Raw genomic sequence first — 19,917 nt, forward strand, 5'->3', positions numbered from 1 at the left:
AGTACCCGGAGTTGGAGGTGGGTTGTGAGAAGGACAGTAGAGAAAAGATGTGTTTGTACTGCCTGTCCCACCTGAGCATCAGACCTAGAATGAGTGTCTAGGCAATAGTGTTTTGTAAAGGTGTGTATAGAACTCCAGGTTGACGCTTTGCAAATGGACTCTAGGAGAACATTTGCAATGAATGCTATGGATGCCCCAGTGCCCGGAGTAGAATGTGCTCTAGGCTTGAAGGGCAGTTCTCTCTTAGCAAGAGTATAACAGTGTGATGGATTTAACAATCCACCTTGAGATAGCTGATTTAGAGACATGATCCCCTTCTCTACCAGCCACCATTGAAATGAAAAATTGGTTTGTTTTCCTCAGTGGTTTAGTTCTTTCCAGGTAGAACATGACTGCCCTACGCACATCTAGTGTGTGTACGCTTCTTTCAGCCATGCTTGTGGGATTCTGGAAAAAGGTAGGTAGTTCAATTGATTGGTTCACATGGAACTTCGAGGTGAATTTAGGTGCAAATCTGGGCTGGGTGCGTAGAACTACCTTATCCCTGTGGACTGTAACAAAGGAGTCTAGAACAGAAAGTGCCGGTAGTTAGCTAACCCTTCTAATAGAAGTGATAGCCACTAGGAAGGCCGTCTTATAAGTCAGGTCTTTTACACTTGCTTTATGCATTGGCTCAAAGGGAGCACCCATGAGCCTGGTCAAAACCACATTTAGGTCCCACCCAGGAGCTGGGTGAGAAATGGGAGGATAAATCATCCTAACCCCTTCCATAAAGCCTTAATCACCGGTATCTTCCACCACGACACCTTTTGTTGTGATGTGGTGTAGGATGAAAGAGCAGCCAGATGAACCTTTAGGGAATTGAAGACCAACTCAGTGTCCAACAGATGGGTTAGGTACAGCACAATGTGTGTTGGTGAGCAATCGATGGGATTGACGCCCTTGGAATTACACCAGATGACAAAACGTTTCCATTTGCTGGCATAGCAATAACGTGCGTTAGGTTTTCTAGATTCCCTGAGTATGTCCATGCACCTCTGAGGGAGCTGTAGGTGTCCAAACTCTATGACCTCAGGAGCCAAGCTGCTAAGGTCAGAGTTTGTGGCCATGGGTGTAGGGTCTCCCCCCTGTCCTGAGATAACATGTTGTACGGGCAGGGTAGGTTTACTGGTGGGGAAGAGGGACATTTCCATTAGATGAGCGAACCAGGGTTGGCGGGCCCACATGGGGGCTACCAGCATCATGGTAACTGGTTCTTGTTGAGAAGGGGAGTCGGGGGGAGGGGGGCGGGTGGGGGAGTTGGGAAGAGTAGACATTTCCGTGACCATGTTATCCAGAGACCGTTCCACTTGGAGCGGTTCTAGGGGTACCTGGAGGCATAGTCTTGGCATTGGGCATTCTCCTGAGTTGCGAACAGGTCGATCTCTGGGGAGCACTATTCTGCAAAGACGTTGGACACAATGTCTTCGTGCAGACGCCATTCGTATTTTATGGGCAGAGGGAAATGTCTTCTGAGCACGTCTGCCAGAAGATTGAGTTCCCCCAGAACATGATGGGACAATAGAAACATCTTGTGTCCGAGAGTCCATATCCAAACGTTTTGGGACAGCTTGGATAGCCCTGGAGTGTGAGTGCCCCCCTGTTTGTCCAGGTCATGGCTGTAGTGTTGTCTGTTAGAATCAGCACTGTCTTCCCCTGCAGTTGCATCTAAAAGCCCTTTAATGCCTTGAACACGGCTAATCGATCCAGTAAATTTATATGGATGGGCGCTACTTGTGGGGACCACACTCCATGCGCTGTCTGCTAAAGCAGGTGATCCCCCCACCCCGTGAGAGATGCGTCTGTCGTGAGAGTGGCTTCCACTGCAGGCGTGGTGAAGGTTTTCCCCTTCAAGAGGTTTTCTCTTGACCACCACTGCAGAGAGAGAACAAGGGCTGGCGAGGCAACTACCAGATCTTCCCATTGTCCGCTGGCCTGACACCACTGGCTGTTGAGCCACTCTTGCATGGGACGCATGCGCAGCCACGCGTGGGGAACCAAGTATATTCACAACGCCATCATTCCAAGCAAATGAATGGCTTTGCGCACCGTCACCTTCTGACAGACTACATATTGAGGGATCTGAAAAAGCATGTTCTGAACCCTCTCGCTGGAGGGGAAGACGAGGCCGTCTTACATCTGGATTAGAGCTCCCAGAAATTGTTTTATTTGACTGGGGACTAGACTGGATTTTTTCTCGTTGATAGAGAACCCCAGACTGAACAGAAGGTCTACGGTCTTTTGGGTGTTCAAAAAACATGTGTCGTACGAGTCCCCTGTTATGAGCCAGTCGTCGAGGTAAGGGTAAACCAGGACGGATAATCTGCGCAGGTGTGCTGCTGCTACTGCCAGGACCTTCGTAAACACCCTTGGCACCGAGGCAATGCCGGAGGGATGCACCTTGAATTGGTAATGCCCGTCAACTATCATGAACCTTAGATATTTCCTGTGCGCTGGCAACATTGAAATATGAAAGTATGCATCTTTCATGTCCAATGTTGCCATGTGGTCCCCCTGTTTCAACAGTGGGATCACCTCCTGTAGCGTTACCATGCAAAACTTCTGAGGTTTTATGAACTTGTTCGCTGGGCGCAAGTCTAGAACAGGGTGCATGGTGAGGTCCTTTTTGGGTACAAGGAAGTACACTGAATAAATACCCTTGTTTACCTGAAGGATAGGGACGGCTTTCTATGGCGTCCTTTCCCAGCACCGCTTCCACCTCCTTCCACCTTCCACCAGGCGCTGTGAGTGCAGTGGTCTGAATTGTGGAGGTTGGGCAAATTCCACACAGTACCCGTGGGCGACCGTCTTTATGACCCACTGGTCTGAAGGTATCCCCTGCCATGATGTGAGGAAAGATGTTAATCACCCCCCCCCCCCGACCGGGGCGACATGGGAGGGGACCTGGATCTGATGGCCATTTCGGACCAGAGGCTGCGGCTCCTCTAGGGTTGGGGCCTCTACCTCTGGCTTTGCCGCGTCGCTGACCCCTTGGTGGGAAGCATGCGGGGCTTCCTGATGTTTGTCCAGCATTTAAGTTTCCTTTGCTATATTTGTTCTGACTTGCACGGGACTGCCCTCGAAAGGACTGACGGGAATTACCTCCCCTTTGGAGAGAAGGTTTTTGAGTAATTTGTTGTAGAGATTTAAGAGTCTCATGTTCTTTTTTGGCTGTTTCTAGGGCCTCATCGACCGCCTTCCCGAAGAGTTTAGTTTCTTCAATGGGTTTGTTGATGAGAGCAGCCTGTGTCTCAGGCTTAAAACCTGAGTTACAAAGCCAAGCGTGGCGCTTAAGTAAAGTGCCCTGGGCCAGAGACCTGCCTGCTGTTTCAGCCGTGTCCAAATTGTTTATTACATTCTGCTTTACTTGCCTGCCTTCGGCCACAATGGTAAGAAGCTTGGACCCGACTCGTTCTGGGACCTACTGGAGACCTTCCTGTACTAGGTTCCACTGAGCATCAGCATAACTAGCCAGCAGCGTAGTGTTTTAAAAAAAAAAAAAAAAAAATCAGCCTAAAAAGGAGTGTTGGCGCCCCCAGTCAGAAAGGTTTAAAGAGTTTAAATTGACAAGAACAGAGATGCTGCAACAAGGGGATGCCACAGAGGCAGACCTGGGCTTGAAATAAACTGGAGAACAGGACCCTACTGTAGCGCTTCTCTGTTTCTCAAAGGAGTAGTAAGAACTGAATGGATTTGAAATCATACGAGAAAAAAGGTTAATTATTTTGAGAAATGCAAATACTTGTAAATCAAAATTTAAGGAAAACGCACTATTAAATGAAACAAAAAATGTTATAATCACAATTTAGAATTAACTTGGTGCCCAATATTGAAATGAGGTCCAAATATTTGAATGTTTATAATACTCTTGAGCCAGAGTGTTTAACAGCACAAATTAATTTGTGTTAAATTAGGTTCACCTAGTCTTGCGAAGTAGTAAGGAAGATCCTCTTGTGGTCCTTATTGGTATTGATAAGGAATTGTGTCCTTGGTTGTTGTTGAAATAGCATCTTCTTTTAACAGAATTAAGGAGGGGAATGGCTTCCTAGGCCACGACACAAAGAAAGACAGCACTAGCCCGCAAAAGCAGTAGCTTTCCCGGGCAAGTGTATGACCTTATATAAGATTTCCTGACCTGGCAAAGCAGGAAGATGGCCAAAGTACAATATGGCCAAAGGACAAGCTGACATATCTTGGCACTAGCCATGTTTAGTGGGCATACACGGTACACACAAATGTGCACATTAAAAATAATGCATACATTGTAAAAGTATCTGCTGCTACCAGCTTTTGTTTCGGTAAATATAAATGTAACCAAAAATCCAAAGTGTAAAAGGCTAGTGTGGTACAAAAGTAAACGAATTGCACTGCATTGTAAGATGCTGTGTGCAGTGTCAAAAAAGTTACAAAAAGTAAAAGATAAAAAGGGAAATATTGTTTCCCAGTAATGGTAGTGTGAAGGACTGATCCGTTTCCCCATAACAAATGAGCAAAAGGCAGGGGAAGTGAAGCAGAAGGCTGAACTTCGCCTCAAAAAGTCAGAACAGTTAAAAGAAAAAAAGCTAAAAGATTGAGGGCACATAGAAACTATGGAGGGAAAGTTGCCAAAAGAGAAATCTTTCCTAACAGACTATAACCATGCTTGACTATTTTATTGAACCTGTTAAACCCTATTGGAGAACATTGGTGATCCTTTTAAACTAAGTAACAAAAACAGTTACTTACCTGATATGACAATGCATTACTTACCGTAAAAGCATTTCTGATGATTGTATCTGCTTAGATTCACATGCTGTGCATAGGTCCGACATCCAGTGGTCACTGCGGAGTATTGCATTTTGTTTTTCGTAGTCGAAAAGGCACGTCGACAAGGCGTGTCTGAAATACTATCCCTATAGTGACGTGTGTTGTACCCACAATCCCTCACGCGTCGAGGTCCCTCTGTTTGTATTTTTCTGCCCTGAGGGAGCCTTCTAGACGTGAGTGAGTACAGAAAAGAGAGATATAAAAGGAAGTCTATGTTCCTTCCATCCGAGCGGGGAGGAAGGGTGGGCGCATGTGAATCTAAGCAGATACAATCATCAGAAATGCTTTTACGGTAAGTAATGCATTGTCTTCTGATGCTTGTTAATCTGCTTAGAATCACATGCTGTGCATAGACTAGCGAGCAGTACCCGGAGTTGGCGGTGGGTTATGAGAAGGAACAGTAGAGAAAAGATGTCTTAATACTGCCTGACCCACCTGGGAGTCAGATCTCGAGTGTGCATCTAGACAGTAGTGTTTTGTAAAGGTGTGCACAGAACTCCAGGTAGCCGCTTTGCAGATGGACTCAAGGGGAACATTTGCAATGAATGCTATGAACGCCCCCGTGCCTCGAGTAGAGTGTGCTCTAGGCTTAAAGGGCAGTTCTCTCTTAGCAAGAGTATAGCAGAGAGTGATGCATTGAACAATCCATCTAGAAATAGTGGACTTTGAAACTGCATCCCCTTCTCTTCCTGCTGCCACCGAGACGAAGAACTGATTAGTCTTCCTCAGTGGTCTGGTTCTTTCCATGTAGAACATGACCGCTCTGCGCACATCTAGTGTGTGCAGAGTTTTTTTCTCCCAAGTTGGAAGGATTTTGAAAGAACGTTGGCAGTTCTATAGACTGGTTTACGTGGAATTTCGATATGAACTTCGGAGCAAACCTTGGGTGTGTGCGTAGAACCACCATATCTCTGTGAACTGTAACAAAGGGGTCTAGAACAAAAAGAGCCTGTAGTTCACTTACCCTCCTGATGGAGGTGATAGCTATTAAAAAAGCAGTCTTAAGAGTGAGGTCTTTAAGAGATGCTTTGTGCATGGGTTCGAAAGGTGAGCCCATGAGTCTGGTAAGTACCACGTTAAGGTCCCATCCGGGAGCTGGGTCAGCTATCGGGGGGTGTATTCTCTTTATTCCCTCCATGAAGGCCTTCATAACAGGGATCTTCCACCACGACACCTTGAGTTGGGAAGTGGTGTATGCAGAAAGTGCCGCTAGATGGACTTTAATGGAATTGAACACTAGACCTGAATCCAATAAGTGGGTCAGGTATAGAACAATTGTGTGGGAGAGCAGTCAATTGGGTTGATGCCTTTCCCTCTGCACCAGATGACAAATCTCCTCCACTTGCTAGAGTAGCAGTGGCGAGTGTTAGGTTTTCTGGCTTCCCTGAGAATGTCCATACATCTCTGCGGGAGCAGTAGATGTCCGAATTCTATGATCTCAGGAGCCAAGCTGTTAAGTTCATGTTCTGGGGGCATGGATGCAGAGTCCTGCCCTTGTCTTGTGACAGCATGTTGTACGGGCAGGGGAGTTTCACTGGGAGAGATAGAGACATCTCCATCAAGTGAGCGAACCATGGCTGTCGGGCCCACATTGGGGCCACCAGTATCATGGTTACTTGTTCCTGGTGCATCTTGTGCACCACCTTGTTGAGAAGGGGAGTCGGGGGAAAAGCGTAAACAAATTTCCCTGACCATTGCATCGACAGACCGTTCCCCTTGGATTGGTTCTGGGGGTACCTGGAGGCGTAACTTAGGCATTGTGAGTTCTCCAGGGTTGCGAATAGGTCTATTTCTGGGAATCCCCATTGTGTGAAGACGTCGAAGACGATGTCTTCGTGCAGTCGCCATTCATACTCTTCGGGCAGGGGGAAATCTCTGCTGAGTTTGTCTGCCAGCAGATTGAGTTCCCCTGGTACATGTTCTGACAGTAGGAACATGTTTTGTTTGGGAGCCCACTTCCATATATTTTGGGCCAGTTTGGACAGTCCTGGAGAGTGGGTGCCCCCCTGCTTGTTGATGTAGTACATGGCTGTGGTGCTGTCTGTAAGGACCAACACAGTTTTGCCTTGTAGGTGTTCCTGGAAGGCTTTTAACGCCTTGAACACAGCTAGTAGCTCCAGTAGATTTATGTGTTTGGATGCTACGTTCGGAGTCCACACTCCGTGAGCAGTCTGATGGGATAGGTGAGCCCCCCATCCTGTTAGGGATGCGTCTGTGGTTAGAGTGGCTTCCGCCGCGGGTGTGGCAAAGGGTTTTTCTTTTTCCAGGTTTTCCTTTGTCCACCATCGTAGCGAGAGAACCAAGGCCTGCGAGACCACCACTGGATCGTCCCATAATCCGCTGGCCTGACACCACTGGCTGTTGAGCCACTCTTGCATAGGGCGCAGGCGCGCGTGAGGTACCAAATAAATACACGACGCCATCATGCCTAGCAAGCGCATTGCTTTGCGTACCGTCACCTCTCGACCGGTCACATATTGAGGGATCTGAAACAGCATGTTTTGGACCCTCTCGTTGGAGGGGAAGACGAGGCCGTCCTTTGTTTGAATTAGAGCCCCTAGGAATTGTTTGACTTGGCTGGGGTCTAAGCTGGACTTCTTTTCGTTGATGGAGAAGCCCAGCTGGAATAAAAGGTCTACCGTCTTTTGGGTATTGGAGAAGCATGTTTCGTAAGAATCCCCTGTTATGAGCCAGTCGTCGAGGTAAGGGTAAACTGGGATGGACAACCTGCGCAGGTGGGCCGCTGCCACTGCCAGTACTTTCGTGAATACCCTTGGTGCTGATGCTATGCCGAAGGGTAGCACTCTGAACTGGTAGTGTTTGCCCTCTATCATGAACCTGAGGTATCTTCTGTGCGCTGGCAACATTAAAATATGAAAGTATGCATCTTTCATGTCCAATGTTGTCATGTAATCTCCCTGATTTAGCAGTGGGATCACTTCCTGTAAGGTCACCATACGAAACTTCTGGGGTTTGATAAACTTGTTCGCTGGGCGCAGATCTAATACAGGGCGCATGGTTAGATCCTTTTTGGGTACAAGGAAGTACACTGAATAAATACCTTCCGTTACCTGAGATAGAGGCACGACCTCTATGGCTCCTTTTTCCAGCAGCTGTTGTACTTCTTGGAGAAGGATAGCAAGGTGTTCCGGTGTCATGCGTCGTCCCCTCGGGGGTCTGTATGTTGGGGAACTGTTGAATTCGATGCAGTATCCGTAGGCTACGGTGGAAAGTACCCAGCGGTCTGACGTTATTCCCTCCCATGCTGGAAGAAAGGATGTTATCCGGCCCCCGACCGGTGTTGCATGGGAGGCGACGCGAATCTTCGCGTCACTTGGTGTTGTTGGGGGCTTGGGAGCCTCTGGGGGTGGACCCCCGACCTCTCCCTTTGCCTCTGCGCTGGCCTCTTTGGCTGTACTGCCCACTATTGGTCTGGTAACTGGTGGCAGGGTACTGTTGCTGCTGATTCTGCTGTTGGCGTTGGCCACGAAAAAAGCGTTTGTTGCCATAGCCGCGTCTGGTAGTGGGCTTAGAGATCTGGTCAAGAGTTTTGATAGTATCGAACTCTTTTTTAGCCATTTCCAGAGCCTCATCCACCGCTTTCCCGAAGAGGTTTGAGTCTTCAACAGGTTTATTTATTAAAGACGCCTGTGTCTCCGGTTTGAACCCTGAGTTGCGCAGCCATACATGGCGTTTTAGGAGTATTCCCTGAACCAGGGAACGTCCCGCTGTCTCAGCAGCATCCAGAGAGTTCTTTACAATACTCTGGTTGACCTGGGTTCCTTCGCCAATAGTAGATAGCAGGCGTGTACGTAGTGGTTCCGGCGCTTCTTCGGCATCCTTGCGCAGTTTGGCCCACTGCGCGTCCGCGTAGCTAGCTAGCAAAGAATTGTTGTTCGCAATTCTTGCCGAAAAGGCAGCCGAGGATGTGACTCTTTTAGCAAGGGCATATAACCTCTTGCCCTCCTTGTCAGGTGGTGCCTCACTGGTGGACAGCGGCACCCCTGCCCTCTTCCTTGTATTAGTTACTACAAGGGAATCCGGAATGGAATGTCCCCTGATGTACAGCGGGTCTGAGGGTGAAGGAGTGAAAAGTTTTTCAATCCTTGGATTAACTCCTCTGATTAGTGCGGGTGTGGATAGCGAAGGGATGATTCTTCTCTTCACTGAAGCGAGGAGGGGAATGGTCTGGCTGACTGGGGGTTTCTCCTTAATTACTCTTTCCACAAAGTCTATTTCCGGAGAGATCTCCCCAGTGTCCAGTTCGAAATGTGCTGCTGCTCTGCGCAACAGGGCATTGAATGTGGGCTGATCGTCAATGGGAGACGTGTTTCTAACAGGTGAATTGTCAGGAGGATTTAGGTTCAGGACATCAGTGTCCGAATATACTGATGGGGATTGCCAGGGATGAGAAGGTCCTTCTTCTGGATTTTCTCCGAAGCCTTCTCCTACCATGTCTGGGCTGTCTTCCAGACCTTCCTCTTGGTTCTGTCCCTCTTCATTGTCCATAAAATCATCCTCCTCTTCTACGTATTGTTCCTCACCCGTGAGGTCATACACATTATGGAAGTCTAAGGCTGTGTCCTGCCTCGGGTATTTGGCCTTGGGGTCCTCCTGAGGTCCTTCTCTTGTTCTCTTGGGAGTGGGAGGGTTCTGGGTGTTCATAAACCTCTCCATTCTCTCCATGCAGAGATGGAGCCTTTCCATGGTTTCATGGGGTACCCCTGAGCGGTCTAGCGGGGGAAAATTAGTGTCATCTAGCTGAAAACGGCTCGACCTCTCCCATAACGTAGAGGAAAGTGTCCCGTCGCCTTCCGAAAAGCCTTCCGGAGTGCTGGGGGTCCCCCCGACTGAAGGGGGTAGTCCCTGTCTGTCTTCGGCCTTTTTCGTTGTGTCTTTCGACCTCTGCGTAGCGCTCGACGTGTCCTTCGGCGTACGCTTCTGGGCGTCGGCTGCCACGATCCTCGACAAGCTCTCTGCGACCCGTTTGTCAGCGGAGGGCTGGGGTTTCGACGTTATGGGTGTCGATCGTTCTACGGCGGCGTGCGCTCTCTGCTGGTGCGCGCCGGCCAATGGTTTGGGGGCGGCGCCCTTATTTGCCGAAAGCCCAGTCGCTGGTCGCGGCTGCGGTTGCGAGAGGGGCTTCGAACCTGAACGGTCCGAGGAGGCCGCCGGTGTAACCTGCGTCTCCTTGGGCGCTGATGCTTTCTTCGTCTTCGACGAAGAAGAGCTATGGGTTGTGTGTTTATGTGTTGTATCGTGTGCGTCAGTGTCGCCGGGGTGTTCATCCCCATAAGCAGGGCGTGAGCCGAGCCCGTCGGGGCCGGGGACAGACGACCAAGAGCGCGAGTGCTCTTTAGAGGGGTGTACGACTTCCGTAGCGGAGGTCGTGTTATCACGTTCCTCGTCACCGTCGGTGGTCGCAGCGGCGGGTGAAGACCCGGCATTCGACATAGCGTAGGCCGCCCACCTCTTGACCCTGCGGTCTTTTAGAGTCGTTGGCTTTAGAAACCGACAAGCCGAGCAACCCTCCTCTTTGTGATCGAGGGGCAAGCAGCGGTTACACCGTGAATGCTTGTCCTTCCAAGTAAACTTGCCCTTACAAAGTGGGCAAAACCTAAAGGGTGTCCTCTCCATAGCCGAGGTAATAAACCGTGATAACTACCCCAAGGGAAAGGAAGGGGAAAAGGAAAGGCATTCTCAGAAAAAGAATCGGAGATGTCCCACGACCCCACTCTCCCTACTGTATTAGGCCTGCGAGGCCAGGCCACGTGTTCGGCAATGCCGAAGGATCTCCTCCGCTCGTCCCCTCCGTCGAAGATCTTGCTCGGCGGAGACAGCTTCACAACTGCGTCGAGGGAGGGATCGATATATTAAATCTTTAAACAGGAAAAAACGACCAACGGTCGAGGAGATGGAATCTGCAATGTCTCTCGAGGAGCTCCGCGTAAAGGCGACCAGTAGCTGGGCGGAAAAAAACAATCTGAGGGACCTCGACGCGTGAGGGATTGTGGGTACAACACACGTCACTATAGGGATAGTATTTCAGACACGCCTTGTCGACGTCCCTTTTCGACTACGAAAAACAAAATGCAATACTCCGCAGTGACCACTGGATGTCGGACCTATGCACAGCATGTGATTCTAAGCAGATTAACAAGCATCAGAAATATGGGATACATTACTCACCGTAATCGTATTTCTGATGCTTGTATCTGCTTAGATTCACATGCTGTGCATAGGCCGACATCTAGTGGAAGCTGCGGAGTATTACAGTTTGTTTTTCGAAAGTCGAAAATGGGCGTCGACACAGGCGTGCCAGTAATACTATCCCTAGTGTGACGTCCACTGTACCCAAGATCCCTCACGCGTGTAGGATCCTCAGATTGTATTTTTTCTGACATGAGGAAGCATGAGGAGTAGCGTGAGTACAGATAATCCAAGCAGATAGACAGAAAGGTAAGACTACAAGCAATCATGCGCCTTCTCTCGGAGGGGAGGAAGGGTGGGTCGCATGTGAATCTAAGCAGATACAAGCATCAGAAATACGATTACGGTGAGTAATGTATCCCTTCTGAGGCTTGTGGAATCTGCTTAGATCACATGCTGTGCATAGATTAGCGAGCAGTACCAGAAGAAGGAGGTGGGATGTGAGAAGGGTCATGAGCAAACAGGTGTCTTAGAACCGCTTGTCCCACTTGTGTATCTGTCTTGGAATGAGTGTCAATGCAGTAATGCTGAGTAAAAGTGTGAATAGAGCTCCAAGTAGCCGCTTTGCAAATGGTGTCGAGGGGAACATTTGCAATGAAAGCCAGAGTGGCACCAATGCCTCTAGTAGAGTGGGCCCTTGGCGTAAAAGGCAGAGTCTTTTCAGAAAGAGAGTAACACAGCTGTATACAGTTGATAATCCACTTCGAGATAGCGCCCTTAGAGACGCGATCCCCCTCTCTGCCTGTAGCTACGGAGACAAACAGTTGATCTGTTTTCCTTAGCGGTCTGGTTTTATTTACATAGTATAGGACCGCCCTACGCACATCTAGGGTGTGTAGTTTCACCTCAGCCGAGCTTTGCGGGTTCTGGAAGAAAGTCGGAAGCTCGATGGACTGGTTTACATGGAACTTGGATATGAATTTAGGTGAGAACCTAGGGTGTGTGCGTAAAACCAGTTTGTCCTTGTGGATAGTAAAGAAAGGATCCTGCACTGACAGAGCCTGAATTTCACTGACCCTTCTTATGGAGGTAATGGCTACTAAGAAGGCCGTTTTATAAGTCAGGTGTTTGAGACTACTTTTATGCATGGGTTCGAATGGGGGTCCCATGAGCTTAGCTAGCACCACGTTGAGGTCCCATCCTGGCGGTGGGTTCGAAATAGGAGGGTGAAGTCTCTTTACTCCTTCCATGAAGGCTTTAACCACTGGTACTTTCCACCACGAGACCTTGTTATGGGATGTGGTGTAAGCCGAGAGGGCTGCCAGGTGTACTTTCAGCGAGTTAAAAACCAACCCTGCATCCAGCAGGTGGAGCATGTATGTCACAACGTTGGAAGGAGTGCAATCAACCGGGTTGATTTGTTTATTCTGGCACCAGATAACGAATCTTTTCCACTTATCAAAGTAACAGTGCCTTGTATTTGGTTTCCTGGACTCCTTTAGAATGTCCATACACCTCTGTGGTAATTTGAGATGTCCAAACTCTATGACTTCAGGAGCCATGCTGCTAGGTTCATAGAGTTGGGTTCCTGATGCACTGTTTGACCCTGTTGCTGGGACAGTAGGTTGTACCAGGCTGGGAGTCTGATGGGTTCGCACACCGCCATCCTGCGTAGGTGTGGAAACCATGGTTGTCTCGCCCACATGGGAGCAACTAGGATGAGCGTCATCGATTCCTTGTTCATCTTGTACACCACCTTCCTGATGAGGAGTTGGTGGAAAAGCGTACGCAAACATCCCTGACCAGTTCATCCACAGGGCATTCCCTTGGGAGTCCGGCTGGGGGAACCTGGATGCAAATCCTGGGCATTGTTTGTTTTCGCTTGTGGCGAATAGGTCTATAGTGGGGAAACCCCACTGAGAGAAGAGATCTTCTACTACGTCTCTGTGAAGGACCCATTCGTGTTCTTCTGGGAGGGAGTCTCTGCTTAGAGCATCCGCTAGGGAATTGAGCTCCCCTGGAACATGTTGCGATGACAGGAAGATGTTCCGTCTGAGTGCCCATATCCATATTTTCTGGGCAAGCTTGGACAGATTTGGCGAACGAGTCCCCCCTTGCTTGTTCAGATAGAACATGGCTGTCGTGCTGTCCGTCCTGATTTGCACCGACAAGTTCAGTAGATGGGGCTCGAACGCCCTTAGCGCTCGGAATACTGCCAGAAGCTCTAGCATATTGATGTGGTTCTTGGCTACTGAGTGAGACCAGAGACCCTGAGCTGTGTGGTGGAGATGGTGAGCTCCCCACCCAGTCAGGCATGCATCTGTAGTCACCACGGCTTGTACTTCGGGATCGTAAAAGGGTTTCCCCCTTGCGAGATTCTCTCTTGTCCACCAGTGTAGGCTCTGTACGAGCGTTGGCGAAACGACCACTAGATCGTCCCAATGACCACTTGCCTGAGACCACTGTTTCGCCAACCATTCCTGCATGGGACGCATGCGCAGACGCGCGTGGGGGACCAGGTAAATGCATGACGCCATCATGCCCAGTAATCGCATAGCTTTGCGTACTGTTATCTGTTGACCTGACTGATAATGCGGAATTTGCAGAAGTAAATTCCGAATTCTCTCTTCCGAAGGGAAGGTCAATCCTTTCTGAGTATCTAGGATAGCTCCTAGAAACTGTTTTGAGGTGCTTGGCACCAGACTTGACTTTTTCTCGTTGATGGAGAAGCCTAATTCGTGGAGGAGGTCGATAGTCCTTTGAATGTTTGACCTGCAAATTCCTGGGGTTTCCCCCGTTATGAGCCAGTCGTCCAGATAAGGGTACACCGGGATTGCTTCCCTGCGTAGGTGTGCAGCCGCCACCGCCAGTACCTTGGTGAATACCCTTGGTGCTGAAGCTATCCCGAAGGGCAGTACCTTGAATTGGTAGTGGCGACTGTCCACCTTGAAGTGCAAGTACTTTCTGTGCGCTGGGAGCATGGAAATATGAAAATAAGCATCTTTCATATCCAAGGTTGCCATGTAATCCCCCTTTTTTAGGAGGGGGATTACCTCTTGTAGCGTGGTCATACGGAATTTTTGGGGCTTGACATACTTGTTGGCAGGCCGTAGGTCCAATACTGGGCGCATTGTCAAATCTTTCTTTGGCACAAAGTAGTAAGTTGAATAGATACCCTTGTTTACCTGGTGTCCTGGGACGAGTTCTATCGCGTCCTTTTCTAGCAGAATGGCGATCTCCTCGAGAAGGATCTTTTGATGCTCTAGGGAGTGCACTCTTTGTCGTGGAGGATGATTCCGGGGACGCTGCAGTAGTTCTATACAATATCCTGCGGATACTGTTGACAGCACCCATCTGTCTGAGGTGATCCCTTCCCAAGCCTGGGTGAAGGTGGAAATGCGTCCCCCTACTGGGGTTGCGTGGCAAGGGACCCTGAACTGAGCGTCACTGTTTTGGTGGAGGCGTGCCACCTCCCTTGTTGGGGCTGCCTCTGCCTCTTCCACGACCTCTCTTGTTACCCCTGCCGTAACTCTGGGTAGACTGCTGGTTGTTATTCCATTGTGTACCTTGTCTCTGGGCATAGTTGCCTCTTTGTGAATTTTGGCCGCGTGGGCGACGAAAATTATTGTTCCCCCTCTGGTTAGGGGGTTTGTTGGTAAGCTGGCCAAGGGATTTGAGAGTCTCATATTCATCTTTGGCATTTTTAAGTGCGTCTTCGACCGCTTTCCCAAACAATAGGTCGGGTTCCACTGGCTTGTCTATTAAAGAAGCCTGGGTTTCTGTCTTGAATCCCGACTGTCGTAACCACGCATGTCTCTTGATAACAGTACCTTCTGCTATCAATCTCCCTGCGTTGTCAGCGGCGTCGAAAGTTGCTTTTAAAATGCAACCAGACACGGCTCTCCCCTCTGCTGAGATCCGAGCCAGCTGGCCCTTTAACGGTTCTGGAGCAGAGGCAATGAGCGCCGCGACTTCTTCCCATTGATGGCAATTGTAACTAGCCAACAGGGTGGTGGAATTCGCAATCCTTGCTTGGTAGGCGGACGTTGAGGCTACCTTTCTGCCAAACCCGTAAAGTTTTTTGCTCTCCTTATCGGGAGGAGCTTCTGATGAAGATAAGGGCGTGCCAGCCCTTTTTCTAGTGTTGGTCACCACTAGGGAATCTGGTTTAAGATGTCCCCTTATATACAGAGGGTCAGACTGGGCTGCCCGGAAAATCTTTTCAATTCTGGGGTTGACCGCTCTGGTGAGGTTAGGATTCACCAGGGAAGGATCTATTCTTCGTTGGATGGATTTGAGGATAGGGATGGTCTGAGCGACCGGTCTTCTCTCTCCTACAAACTCCTCCGCGAAGTCCCTTTCCTCCTGTACACCGTGGGTGTCGATGTGGAAGTGTTCCGCTGCTCGAGCGAGAACCTCGTTGAGGAGGGGCTGGTTATCAACTGGAGAGTCAGTAACTGGGGCTTCGCTTTGTACTGGGGAATCTACTCTGTAAATTTCCTGCTCATCTTCTCCCTCCTCCAGGTCCTCATCCTCTGCATAGTAATCTGTCCCGGTTTGTTCTTCCATAATTTCAAACTCCTGGTCCTCTTCAGGGAAAACTTGTCCCCGGTAACTGGGGAGTGGAGTAGAATATGGAGAGGAGTAAGGCTGAACCTCGAAGGGTTCAGGTCTTTCGACCCGGGGCTTTTTACTTAGCGGCATAGGATCGGAGGAGCCTGAGGGTGTGGCCCCTTGAGGGTTATATGAAAGAAAGTGTTCTGGGTTCTTATCATAAAAATCAGCCAAGGAAGACATCCTAGACATAACCCTGTCTATGTCTTCACTGGACCATTCCCTGGAACAGGGTATTACTTTAGCAGGAGATGATTTATGGGACTTTTCAAGGGTAGACTTGTGTTTACTTGTCTGCCTAGGGTGAGAGGATGGCTTTACAGGGGTGGAAGGCTGTGCTTTCCGTTGTTTCCCCCCCTCCCCGTGTGTGGAAAAAAGTTTTCCCTGTCCCTTGGAGGCCCCAGAGATTTTCGACGCCGGGCGCCGAGGGTCTGGAGAGGTATCTGTGTGCTTCGGGCGTGGGGCCTCACTGGTGTTAACCGCGGTCTCTGTATCTTGGAGCGCGGCCTGGGGGTGGAAGTCGTCTTCGTCTCCCGACGATCGAACTTCCGTTAATGTGTGTAGCGAGGCACTCTTGGCAAGAGTGGATGATTGCCTTGCGTCGTGAGGTGATCTCGATCGAGAGCGCCCAGAGGACACCGAGTCGGACCGTTCTTTTTGTGCCTCTTTCCGGGAAGTCGACGTCGTCGAGGTCCGGTTGGTCTTAGTGTGTTTAGTGTGTGTTAGGTGTGTAGCGCTTGCGTCGCCGGGGGTCTTCCCCATAGCCGCCCTGCCGGACGACCTTCCGAGGTCGGGGACCTGCGCTCGCCGGCTGTCTTTCGACGCCGTAATGCCCTCGCCGTCCGAAAGTACGGCATCGCTGCCATCGCTGAAGGCGCCCTCCGCTGCCATGGCCTCCTGCCTGGCGTGGTGGGCCCAACGCTTTGTCGAACGGTCCTTAAGTGTCTTAGGTTTAAACCTACTACACGCTCTGCAGTTCGCTTCGGGGTGATCCCTCGGCAAGCAGAGATTGCACGTGGCGTGCCTGTCGACCCAAGGGTATTTGCGATTGCACTTGGGGCAGAATTGAAAAGGGGTACCCTCCATACGCACCTTAAGGCAGCGGGCTGCTAAGTGTAGGAATATATAAAATGTAACTATATATCAAGAGTGAAGAGTATGTACCACCCCCCCCACTCTCCCTACTTGTAAGGGCCGAGGCCAGCGGCCTACTAGGCCCGGGCCGAGGCCAGCGGCCTTCCGAGGCCCAGATCTGTCGTGCAGCAGTCGACGGTCGATGACTTCTCCAGCCGTCGTCGAGGTTGAGGGTCGACGTTGGGGTGGGGAAGGGAATGAATAAGAATTATAATTATAATAACAGCAAAAGTATGGCTAAGGCCAGGGAACTCCGCAAGATGCTTCCGACCAGTATGGTGGAAAAAACAATCTGAGGATCCTACACGCGTGAGGGATCTTGGGTACAGTGGACGTCACACTAGGGATAGTATTACTGGCACGCCTGTGTCGACGCCCATTTTCGACTTTCGAAAAACAAACTAATACTCCGCAGCTTCCACTAGATGTCGGCCTATGCACAGCATGTGATCTAAGCAGATTCCACAAGCCTCAGAATATATATATATATATATATATATATATATATATATATATATATATATATATATATATATATATATATATATATATATATATATATATATCTCATGCGACCCGGATTTCCTCCTAATAACTATGGACGTCGTGTCGCTATACACATCTATTACACATGAACAAGGAATGAAGGCTTGTGCATATTTTTTGAACACTCGATCCTTGAATTACACTTGACATTCCAAAATGATCATGGCCATGATCCATCTATGTCTAACAAATAATGTATTTTTATTCAACCAAAAATACTACAGACAAAAACAGGGAACGGCAATGGGCACGACCTTTGCCCCCGTCCTACGCAAATCTTACTATGGGATACTGGGAAAAACATGAGGCGTGGAAAGAAGAATATGGTAATTTCACAAGCAAGGTGATCAAGTGGCAGCGCTACATTGACGACCTCTATCATTTGGAAGGGCTTGTCTGAAGAATGGATGGACTTTGTGAAACAGTTGAATATTAACAGTTACAATCTACAATTCACTGAGACACAGTCCCAAAGAGGTGGTCTTCCTGGATGTGAGTCTTTATAGACGATGGGAAAATCAAGACCAGATTGTTTTGAAAACCGACCGGGGTTAATGCTCCACTACATGCTAAAAGTGCACATAGTCAAAATCTGATTTGGAGCATACCGTACGGTGAATTTATCCAATTGCGAAGAAACTGTTCTGAAATGAGTTATGATGAGGAGAGTAAAATGACAGCTTGGGGTTTTATGAAACAATGTTCCCCAAAACAAATTATCCAACGGGCTTATTTGAAAGCACGGCAATGTGATAGATCACTGCTGTTATTGGACAATACCAAGAAAATAAAAAGTTTGGATAAAGATGAAACAACTCGCCTCATATTAACATATGGTCAATCAGCAAAGGCCATCAAAACCATCATTCGGAAACACTGGACCACACTAGTGGTAGACATAGACCTGAAAATCATTGGGCAGCTATCCGAATTTCTCATTCCGGAAATGTCAATCCATTAAAGATAGGTTGGTCAGCAGCTACATGGCACCTCAAATAACTCCCTAACAATCCATGTGGCTAATCGGCAGGAACAAAGGTTTCTAGAAATGCAAAAAATGTAAGATATGCCAATTTTTTCAGATGAGTGCTCAAGCTATCTACATCCAGTACTCAAGAAAAACATCACAATCACTGAAAGAATTACATGCGAATCGGAGTACATTGTGTATGCATTGAAATGCACATGTGGAAAATGGTACATTGGAAGCACCAAATGCAAGTTGAAAATACGTATCCAACAGCATATCAGAGCGATTAAGAATCAAGACTTTGCATACCCTATAGCCAAACACTTTTGGGAGAAACATGAAGGGAAACTCTGATTTTTCATTTATGGGTTTACAACAAGTTAACATCAGTTTAAGAGGAGGAGACAGAGAGAAACTTTTGAGGCAACGTAAAACCCGATATATCATTGATTTTGAGAGCAAGATTCCATTAGGGCACAATATCGATGAGGAACTGTATACATTTTTGGGTGAATAACTTATGAAATAAGTACTGTACTGACGATATATACTCTTTGCAGAACAACAATTGTAGCACGAAACTTTCTGTACAAACTTTAGTGAAAAATATCTATTGCTATTGTAGAATTGATGGATTGCCAATTCCCTCACACTGTTGTGTATGATTATTGTTCTGGTAACATTTTAAATACTCCTGCCAAATTTTTCCTCTTTTTGGTTGGCAGTGAGCCTTTTAGTAGTAACTTTTGACATCCTGAATGATCTCGTATATTCACTTGCTTTTTTTGGTATTGATATTTGGTTGAAACAGCAGAGATGGGCATAGGGCCACATAATTTGTGAATATATCTAGGCACTTTAAATCGAACACTGCAGTCTACATACTGGATGCACTATATGTTTAATACATATTCGGAATAGTGGCTGTAAATCAGCACTGGGCGCCATGCTAATCATTGCCTGATTTTCTTGTGTCATTCACGGGATGGATTCACAGAAAATAATATCCCCGTTATATCATTGTTACCACCTTGAATGGAATTGCACTATGCACTTTATTGTAATTACGAAAGAAGATAATTATCTCCCCCTTCCGTTTTTCGATGTTAAATATGCACTATGCATTCGAAAATTATGGTATGTATTTATGCAATGTTTTGGGCTATAATATACATTATGGCATGGCACCCGCTAAAATACCTTAAAATATCTTGAACACTTATATCAATGTCACTAGATAATGTACCGAATGGAACTCAATAATGGCTGCATCATAATCTGTGACAGGATTGACTGTTTAGATTTAGTCCTATGTTTGTTTTTATGCCCATCACCTGGAAACACTGATGTGTGTCGAGGGAAAGGGAATAAAGGAGTGTCGGAGATGTTACCAAGATCATGTGACCAAGCTACAAGCTGTAGCGAAACGTGTCATCTGTGGAGTACCTTTTCGTCAGGCTGGGTGAGGGCTGGAAGTTTCCTAATGGATTTTAATCAGATTTTTTAAATAAATATACATTTTTAATCCTTCTTTGGACTACGGTGCAATTTGTGGCTGTGAGCTTGGAACATGAAATTGGAATTTCACTCTGGGAGTGCAGCTCGACATCACGCCCTTTAGTCGGAGTGATAAAAAATTTGAATATATATATATTTGA

General features: G+C 48.0%; 1 protein-coding gene across 4 annotated transcripts in view; it reads right to left on the bottom strand.

Annotated features, from left to right (window-relative positions):
• LOC138567092 (uncharacterized) overlaps window positions 1–19,917 on the bottom strand; it is a 611,926-nt gene that overhangs the window by 296,034 nt on the left and 295,975 nt on the right. The gene's annotated exons all lie outside the window — the stretch shown is intronic.

This window comes from Ambystoma mexicanum, chromosome 2p (genome assembly GCF_040938575.1).
Source record: "Ambystoma mexicanum isolate Mex_15411 chromosome 2p, UKY_AmexF1_1, whole genome shotgun sequence".
In the NCBI taxonomy this organism is placed as follows: domain Eukaryota; kingdom Metazoa; phylum Chordata; class Amphibia; order Caudata; family Ambystomatidae; genus Ambystoma; species Ambystoma mexicanum.